General features: G+C 35.8%; 1 pseudogene; it reads left to right on the forward strand.

The window, feature by feature from the left end:
- The first annotated feature begins 7,029 nt into the window (after positions 1 to 7,029).
- LOC120069200 lies at positions 7,030 to 10,068 on the forward strand (annotated as a pseudogene).
- Positions 10,069 to 10,423: the final 355 nt, after the last annotated feature.

The following is a 10,423-nucleotide window of genomic DNA, read 5'->3' on the forward strand; positions in this document are numbered from 1 at the left end:
TTACAAAATCACTTGCTCTGCTACTATGTAAGAACAAAGAAACACATATGTATGTATGTACGTACGTATGTATGATTTTGACATTCCCAATGTGTAGAGGAGAGAGAAAAGGACGTATGCATGGAGGTGACAAGCTCAGCTGTAGTTTTCAAAAGTTAAGAAGAGTGTTGTGTTGTGTTATGGGTTCATCCAATGCTATGAAGTTTTCCTCAATTTCCGAACCCTAATAATATCTTTCTTCTCCTTTATATCTCTTGGCCTATAACCTCTGTCCTTTTGCAGACAAACCCTCTCTTTCCTTTCTTTTTCCCGTGAACAATAATGGCATAATCATCAAACTATCATTTTCTTAATTTTGGTAACCACTAGCAACAACTAATTTATAGTTAATTTACATGTTAAACCGAACATAATTTAATTGCCATTCAAGTGTATTGTTAGTAACCATGAAATCTGTGATTCGAATTTCTCTAGTCTCAATTATACTAAAAAAAATTCATTTACACGTGTCAACATTTTTCATCATTATTTTTATATTTCTATGAGTTCGACATGATTGGTGAACTAATATTTCCACCATATCATAAAAAATTTTATGAAACGTGAAAAAAAGCGACGACATGATATTTTGACATTGTAGTTGAATATAATATTAATAATAATAGTTTTAACTTGTTTAAAAAATCATAGAATATTTATTTAATAATTTAAATATTTTTTTTGTTTTTACAATTTTTTAGAAATATTTATTGACATCAACCTTTTATCGGTATTTCCATCAACATTTTCATAAAATTAATATCTCGATATTATCATTGACATTGGCATTGACATTTTAAACCTTGCAACTAACCAAATCTCACTCGTTATTGTGTTTTCCTTTTGTCTTCGTTTGTATTCAATTCCTAAGTTTCATGTTTAAATTTTAATAAGTTTTGAAATTTAAAATTCAAAATTCGAAAAGTCTCACGAGTGAGAGTTTATTGGTCTAAAAGGTCTCATATATAGCCTTCAATTTTACATATGTCTAATAAATTCTTTACTCATGAGACATTTTTTAAAGCGGAAGACATATAAAAAATTCACAAAATTGAAAGTTTAGAAATCTGTTAGCTATTTTTTAAAGTTCAATGACTTATTAAACATAAACCTAAAAAATTAGAGTTCAAACTCATTACAAGAAATAATGGATATGATAACTGACGAAAAAAAGATATAATAGACATTTTATAGCCTTTTTCACAGGTCCTAACAGCCTATATTATTAAAAGTCTAGAACTTTTGACAGCTTTTTTTGTTAGCTATGTCGAATATTATTAAAAACCTTAAAAATATAGCACGTTTATATTGCTATTGAAATATATTATAGCATTACTTATTAAAGCTATAATAAATTTATATAGCTAATAAAAGAAGCCATTATAGCTTTGTAATAGCATTTTTTATGCAATTATAAGGATCTGTAAGCCTTTTGCATGCATTATTATAAGAATTTTGTAGCTTTTTCTTCACGTTATTAAAAGTTTTTATAGTCTTTTCTTGTTAATTATATATTACCAATTGTCATAATAGCTATTTTAGCGATTTAGCGAATTTTTATACTTTCTAATGGTGCACTAAGTCATTTCACTAATATTCATCAATTTAAAATATCATATCTCATCTCACTATTGAAATTTTATCATTTAATTAGTGTTTAATATAATGAAGAGTCACAAATCAGTTTCTACAAAGTAGATAAAATACAAAATTCTGCATAAGTAATGAATATTAAAATAGTAAGTAAGAATTCAAGGGCAAAGTGAGTTGTCATCTTCTTCCATATGGAAAGCATCATTTCATCCACTAAAAAAATAATTACAAAAAGGATTATACAATAAACAAATTTAATTATGAACTCTCCAAAGCTAATAAATTATAAGTATCACATGGGTAATAGTATTTTTTTTTTTTTGGATGTGCAATAAAATGAATCTCAACAGGAGACTAAACTTTTAGATAGCATAAATTAAGGAACACATGAGATAGTCAATACCACTACAAGAAAAACTATATTTCTTTACGTTTGCAATTTTAAATTTTTTACCTTTTTATGAAAAAACATGAAGTAATAGATGATTTTAAAGAAAAACGTCAAGAACTTTGTAAAAAATGCGGAGGTTGTGCAGTTTTTCGAATTTTCTTCACGTTGACACACTACTTGACATTTTAAAAATGTCAAGCTTAATTTATGTTTCTTGTCAGGTTGCAAATGTCAAGAATTATTAAGTAAATAGAAATTACCTCTTTTTTTTTTTTTTTTTTTTTTTTTTTTTTTTTTTTTTTTTTTTTTTTTTATTTTTCTTTTTTTTTTTTTTTTTTTTTTTTTTTTTTTTTTTTAATTTTTCGAATTTCACTAACCCTTCAGTAGTTTCCAGTTAGAAAATATAAAGAGATGGAAATGGTATCATTTACCTCTTCGTTGTGTACGATCGAGTCACGCGGTTAAACGATGTGAGACAACCTTATCGTTTACCTTATCGTACTAAGTGATGGAGCCTTGGATACTAAGCGATAGTGGTATAACTTACCTTATCGTCTACCTTATCGTACTAAGCGATGAATCCTCGGAAACTAAGCGATAGTGATATCGCTTACCTTATCGTCTACCTTGTCTTACTAAGCGATGGAGCCTTGGATACTAAGCGATAGTGTATCACTTATCTTATTGTCTACCTTGTCGTACTAAGCGATGGAACCATGGAGACTAAGCGATAGTAGTATCGTTTACCTTATAATTTACCTTTGTTGTACTAAACGATAGGACGATGGCGCTACACGATGGAGGCTGATAACTTGTAGAAATACAAGTTATTTATGTCGTTTTATTTAGATTATGCGACAAAAAGAAGGAAAAAGTTGCGTCGACCGTATAGAAATTGGCTTAGAAACGCAAAAGTTGTGAAGTGTCGTAAGCACACTCGCTAACCCCATTGTGATGGCAAAATAGAATGTCCAAGTCTTTATTTTGCAGGAAACAAGTCACCGCATGCGACAATCGCTTGAGGACAAAAATGAACAACGCATTCACACTGCATGCGGCGAGCAATCAAGAACAAAAAAGAACAACGAAATTGCAACGCATGTGACGATCGATCATGGACGCAAAAGATCAACGCATTTGCACCGCATGCGACAATCGATAAAAAGATCAAAGTAATTACACCGCATGCGGCAATCGATCATAGATGAAAAGAGCGACGTATTCGCAAGGAGTTCTGAAATTGTACAGCTTTTCTGCTGTACGATTTTGACAAATTAAATGTGGAGCAGAGCGGATGTTTCTACCAAGCCATGGAAGGCAAAATCAGCTTTTCAGAGCAGGACCACTGATGCAGAAGGTGCCAAGGTCTATAAATAGCTACATCAAATTCAAAGAAAGGAGGCTGGTCTAAAGAGACAACTTAGAGAAAATTCGAGGAGAAAGAAGAGACAAGACCGAAAGGTAAGTCTCAGGAGCAAGAAATTCATTCCCATTCCTGAAGAAGAAGCTCTGTGCAAAGGTCACTTCTACCTGGAAGACAAGCCTGAGAAGGAAGTTCTCCACTACATTCCTTCCACACGCCGGCAAACAAATCGTCTCCGATCGGGATCTGTGTCAAGACATTGACACGTTTTCCGTATTTTGTTTTAACTTTCTATTCATCTACTGTATTCATCTCTAATCTCTCATTCATTATCTGTAACAAATGCTTAACTTTAGATTTTAATATCATTATCGTATTCATCGTCATTTCTCTGTTCTTCACCATACATTCATCATCCATTCCTTCACTATGTGTAACTAACTCCCCAGGGTAAGGGGAAAGGATTAAGCAAGTAAGTTAATCTTTGTTGAAGAAATTAGCCGAGTTTAGTTAAAACATGCTCGATGGCAACTTCACCTGTGAGAGCAGAAGTGAAGATGTTATTCTACCTCTCGAAAGAAGGTTGGAAGAATGCGTTAACTAAAACGAGAAGTATTTCCAGAGATGGAAACAACCTTACGTTCACCACATTCATCCTTGTTTCACCATAGACATATGGGAACGCGGCCGATCACTGAAAGGTGTAAGAGGGAAAGCGGAACCTTAGTTGCGTCCTCAACAAGATTGACGAACTTGCGATGTCCTTTCTCCCAACCCATTCTCTTTCTGACACATTTCACAAGACTTGCCACCGTCTTCATCAGATATTTGCACATCTTCACAGCCAGTCCTCAATTTGTATATTTAATTGTTTATTCATTTATTTGTTACCACATTCTACTTTATTACGACATCTTATTTTATTACCGCATCTTATTTTATCACTGCAATTTATTTATCATAGCTTTTTATTTATCGTCGTATTTTATTATCGCGTTTTACGTTTCACCACAATTTACTTTTTCCAACACAATTCATTATTATTTTGTTTTCCTGATCGCATATATTACATCAGTATCACATTAATCACCGCAATCCCCGTGTTTGACCTCAGATCACTCTGAGAAACTTGCGTTGGAATTATACTTGGTTCCAGCGTAAGAAAACTTGTGACACGCGCACACTACACGAACGCATACTATGAAAGCATCTAAGCATCACCGCATACATCATTTAGAACGTAGTATCGAATATTATCATTATCGTAAAGCACATACATCATCAACCTCATAAGTTGTTGGCAATACACGATTACGAGCTTACAAGTTTTTGGCGCCATTGCCGTGGATTGACAATTTTTAGCGCTGAATATTTTTGTTGTATTTTGCAGGACAAATTTCTGTTGTACAGTCTGTTTATGTGAAGAGCAGGCTGACAGTGTATGAGTACTAGGACTGAACCAGAATTCGATGCCGACCCAGAGATCGAGCGAATCTTTCACGCAAGAGCACGCCAGAACCGTACAAGGTGAAGAAGAAACATGGCAAACAACAATGATAGGCCCGAGGGGAATCAAGGAATAAATTGGCCAACGTAAGACCCAGTTTTTCTAGCCGCCGACCGTAATATTCCCATGAGGAACTATGCGGTGCCCAATTTATACGACTTCTCGCCTGGAATTGCAAGACCTACAGTGGAGGAGAATGCAAGATTCGAAATCAACCCAGTCATACTCCAAATGATTCAGAATGGGGGTCAGTTTGGAGGTCTACAAGGAGAGGACCCGCATGCACATCTGACCAGCTTTGTAGAGATGTGTAATACATTCTCCATCCCTACTCTCCCTCTGGCGTGACTCCTGAAGGAATAAGACTATATCTTACCCGTATACACTTCGGAATGCAATCAAAGAGGTGGGCTCTACTTCATTTACCCAAATTGAGATCAATATTTCATTTTGGGACTAATCCAGTGTTGAAGGTATCATTATTTTAGATTCAACTAACCAGAAAGTAGGCAGGAAAGTAAATGGTAAATACTGATAACAGTTTTTTCAGATCGTATAAATAAACAATTACATTCTCAGAGTGCCCACAAGTAATATTTATCATGCAGAGAACAAGGGACAGTGTTAAATTTTTTGAGTGATCAACTATGGAAAATGAGACTTTGAGTCACCCCGCTGGTGCTATTTAGAAACCTGGTGAAAGTTTCCTGCATTATTCTCTTGGCGAATTGTCCTGATTGTGTTTTCATGGAAACTTTTTGATAGACGCGTGGATGATCGGACCACAAGCTTTGTTGATCTAGCCTATCCGCTACAGTGAGATTTAGGAGTAGACGTACACTGCTAACAAAAGTCATACTTAAGATAACATCTCGCATGATACGGTCGACTAGTGATGATGGGTATGGAGGCAAGAGCTCCAGACGAGAGGAAAAAAACAGAAGCGCCGTACTTGTCCAGTTGATATGCAGACAACTCGACGAGTTGCGGGCCGCAATATTGCCGCAGATCACCCCCGTTCGGCTCCCCAACAATGGCTATAATCAATGGGACCTCTCACAGACCAGGATGCAGAGCACCAATACGTCTAATGCAGTGGCAGCCAATAAGACTGTGTGAGTGGGAAGGGGGTCCTTCAGCTTTAGTCTGCCCCATATCAACACCGCAGTCAGTATACTCTATTCAACACAAACCAAAACACAACCTTCAGCCACGGGGTTACCCTGGTTGGAGGAATCGACAGTCTACTTGAGATTTCCCCTAACCAGATTATGCTCGCGTGAAATTGTCCTAAAGAAATTTTTTTAGTAAGCAAAACAAAAAACGTATTCATATTAAATTATTTACGATAGTACTATAAGCCTCCTAATTTAATATGACAAATACACAAAGACATACAAATATTAAATGGCTGATTATTTATTCTTGTGATTTTCATAATTATAAAGCAGGTGCGCGGCTCTTTCTCATGCGATTGGCGGTTGGATGTTAATCCCCTTGATGGATTTAATATATTATTTAAAAAAATTCTCTTTTAATATTTAAAAAGTTAAATTCTCACCCCAAAGTTGTTGAACTATAAATGTTCATAGTCATATCACTCAGTGAATTTAACGTGGAAATTTGATCAGTTGTGATAAACAAATATGGTACATTCAAATTATGATGATGCCTATACATTTTTTAAAATTACTAATTCAAATTTTTAACCAAAATCAAATTTAGATAAAAAAAAAAAAAAAAAAAACCTAACCCTACTTCTAGTTCCAAGTTATAGACCCAATTTTTTTCCCCCCTTCACCAAAAGAAAAGGCATCATATCAACTCTTATCATTTTGGGTTAATAATATAATCCTAAAATTTGGTATTTCCAAAAATGTCACATATCATTCCAAACCCATGAGATAATGATGTCTTTTTTATTCCTGAAAATTTACTGCTTGTTCTTTCACCGTCATTTTGAAGGGCGCTGAGAAATCAAGTTCTTGCTTCTTTTTTAATCCTCCTTCCCTTTCCTCCATTTCTTCGGCCACAACCAACCCCTAGCTTCAACCAACAAACAAAGAAGAAGTAAAGGAATTTTGGAGGTGTCTGGTTCAAGAACAGGAGACTTCCTTGTAGCATGTCATTGTCCTCATGCGACTCCATTCTTTGTCAGCGATTCTCCCATTTCTTCCCCTATTTCTAAACCAAATCCACCCCAGTATTCTATTTGAATTGACTTTCCTTTGTTGCTTTCAGAACGAGCTTTCTTCTTCGTGTTCTCTCCCAATATTGCCTGATTGCCAACTGAAACTCCAAACTTCCTTGTTTGGCAAAGCGTTTGGCTTCACTTACAGGGTCGTGTTGTAATCGGTCTCTCAGGGTTACGGATTTCGACTTTCTTTCTTTCGGGTAGGTTGGTTTTAGGTTTCCCTAATCTTAATCAGTGGATTTGGGTTTCTGGGGTGTTGGGTTTCGTCTAGGAATTCGAGTATTTTTGTTGAGTCATGGGGTTTTTTTTCGAATGCAATATTGATCCTTGGGTTTTTTTTTTGCTCCTGTTCGAATGTGTGAGAGTATTGTACTGGAGAGTGGTGTTGATATGATGAAGGGTTGAAGGTTTTGGCTAGTGTTGCCCAATTTGGCGGAAAATTGGGTTCTTGTTGGTGGTAAGTGAATTGGGGTTATATTGAATGTGGCTAAGGAATGTGAGCTTTTACAAAGAACTTGAACTGCGATAAGTGCAGTGACTGCATTCTCCAAGGAAAATTGCTGCTTATTTGAAATCTTCAATACTGAAGTTAGTTGGGAAAATGTTGATGGTTTCGTTACTTTCATTGGTGACAGATATTGGGCCTGACTATTGTAGCTCGTAGGTTGTAGAAGATTGGTGAAGCTTGAGCTTTATGTGGGTGTGAAAGGGGAGTTTGATGGATTAAAGCCATTGGACAGTGCTGGCCAAATGTGGAGGAATTTGACACTGCTTGTGGATCATAGGATGGAATGATGGCTGGCTGGCCTGGGCTTCATATTGTGACATTTGAAGACCTTTTGAAAGATAATGTTCATGTAAGAGGATTGATGCAAATCCTGGTCCTAGTGAATATTTGAGCTCTGTCCCGCTCTTTGAACGGCTGTCATTTGCAAGAAATTCTCCATATTGCGGGATAAACGCTAAGTGTAAGGGCTTTTATTTATGACATTGGTGGGGGCCGCAAGGGAGATTTTATTTTCCCGGGACTGCTGGGGGACTGGATGATGGCATCTTCCAGTTTGCAAATAGACTGCTAGGTAAGGGATCCTTTGAATGTCCGAGCATGTTTAGTTTAACTGTAAGAAGTACTGTTTAACCAAATTTAAGATAAATAGTAGATGTTGCAGTTGTGGGATGACATTCATTGTACAATTGATGTGAAAGCTAATAAGGAATCCTTTAATTTGTTATTGGTGTAACTGACCTTGACTGACAAACAGATCTGTTCTAAGGTTGTAACAACCTGTTTGTTATTGGTAGTATGATGCATGCTAAGAAAGAGGTTTGCTGAGCTGTTTGCTTCTGTAATTTTGTAACCTGTTCTTGATATGCTTTCCTTGTTATCATTTTATTTTTGTGTTTCTTTGGTTGATAGTTTAAAAATACTTTGCATAGGCCCATCCTTTGGCCATTTCAGTTGCATTCCTGGAAATGAAGCAGAGCACAAATCATGTTTGAGAGTTATATAAATTGATATGCTTTGAGGGGACATAGGCCTCTTACAGAATAGATGGTCCAAGAACTGATCCACAATAAGATTTCATGAATATGATGAGCATAATTTTGTTGTTTGAATGGGTTTGTTGTTATGTGACTATCTCATTCCACATGTATGGCTTTACTTTCTTTTGTCGTTCATAATTTTCATGGTGTTTTTTCCTGTCAAGTTCTGAACTCTTGGGTCCATAGAAGAGAATAATATTCTTGTTTTGTTCGTTTTAAGAGGTCACCAAAATGGTAACCAGGGAGTAGAATAGAAATTTTTTTCATGGAAATATATAGTCTGGGGTTCTGATTTGGATGACCTCTAACCTTGTTAGACCTTGGCTATCCAATTTCAATTTTCTGACAATCTCATGCACCAAATCGAAACATGGTAAAGTGTTTTTTTAATATCTTTGAGTGTTCCGGGCTAGTATGCACTCACTCTTTCGACTAAATCTCATGGGATAACCTACTTGGCTTCACAAACATTTGGGTTGTCAAGGAAACTCGTAAACTTAAATCTGAGGTTGGATAGCCGCTATGAATTGAAACCCATTCCCTCTTTAGTCGCTTTACCATAACTCATGCCAATTGATTTACTACTAGGGTCCAACACACGGTAAGTGTTACAAGCACGGGAAGAGTGAAATTTAAGTTTTGTGAGAAATTATTTGTTTTCAGCAATGGACATACATAAACCATTATATTATTTTATTTTGGTAAGAAATCGAGTTCTGATAGAAATGAAAGAACGTATACGGGCATGCAAAAAACTAGTCCAACAAAAAAATAAAAGGCAAACTCCTAGCAAACTAAAAACGGGACTGCCAATCTAACAAAATCAAACTAAAGTGATCATAAGTTACACAAAGCCCCTAATTGTCGGATGCCTCCACTAAGGAGGGAATTTAAGTTACCTGGTGGACCTAGTTTGGTTGGCCCACTCGAGTGGACTTTCTCTTTTCAATTAAACTGGAAAGTGGCTTTTGTTTCCCAATCAGACCAACATTTACAGACGCCTTAAAGTTGAACATGCCAAGAATGTGCTTAAAAAACTTTCTTGAAGTAAATAATATCCTGATGAATGAAATGAACTCTGGTAGTTCAAATTGGACTCGAAGCATTTTGACTAAAGCTATCTGGATTAGTACCTGATTTGTGAATTAATTTCTTTTGCACCAGGAGGGTGAAGTTGCTTTTCCTTGAAGGTTTCGTTGTTAACGACTGAAGGGTTAGAGTCAGTAGTTCTTCCCAGTGGAGGAGCTTCCAAAAAGCCTCGAAGTAGTAATCATGTAAGAATATAAAAAGATAGCTGCATCTCTCCTGCTCTTTCTGAAAAGTCTTCTCCGTCCTTAAGAATTTGAAATGGAACGGCCAGATACCAAATCGCTTCTCCTCATCGAGTCTGGGTTCGGACTATTGTAATGGGAAAGAAAGGTGGGAAGGTTTTCTAACAAAGCACGGGATGACTGCTGCATGGTGTGCTTAGAATACTCCATGTTGCAACTGTCGATTGTTAGCTAAACATACTTAGCGTAGTGAGTTTATAATGAAGCTAGGTGGTTAGAAGTAGATGTTCAATAAAAGAAGCACATTTTAAGTTTTCCCAGTTCACTTAGAAAACTAACCTGACACCAGTTCACCTAATTTGCTAGAACTTTAATTTTCCTAGAGAATAGTAGTTTTAGTTTAGCTACATTATATGTGATTTAGCAATGCTAATATGCTAAATTTTATTGTAACTTGGGAATAGTTGAATTGTTAAAGAAATTGTTCTTTTAAGTAGGACATGCACAAATTCAATGATCG

The sequence above is a fragment of the Benincasa hispida genome, unplaced genomic scaffold, assembly GCF_009727055.1.
Source record: "Benincasa hispida cultivar B227 unplaced genomic scaffold, ASM972705v1 Contig285, whole genome shotgun sequence".
Taxonomy (NCBI): Eukaryota; Viridiplantae; Streptophyta; class Magnoliopsida; order Cucurbitales; family Cucurbitaceae; genus Benincasa; species Benincasa hispida.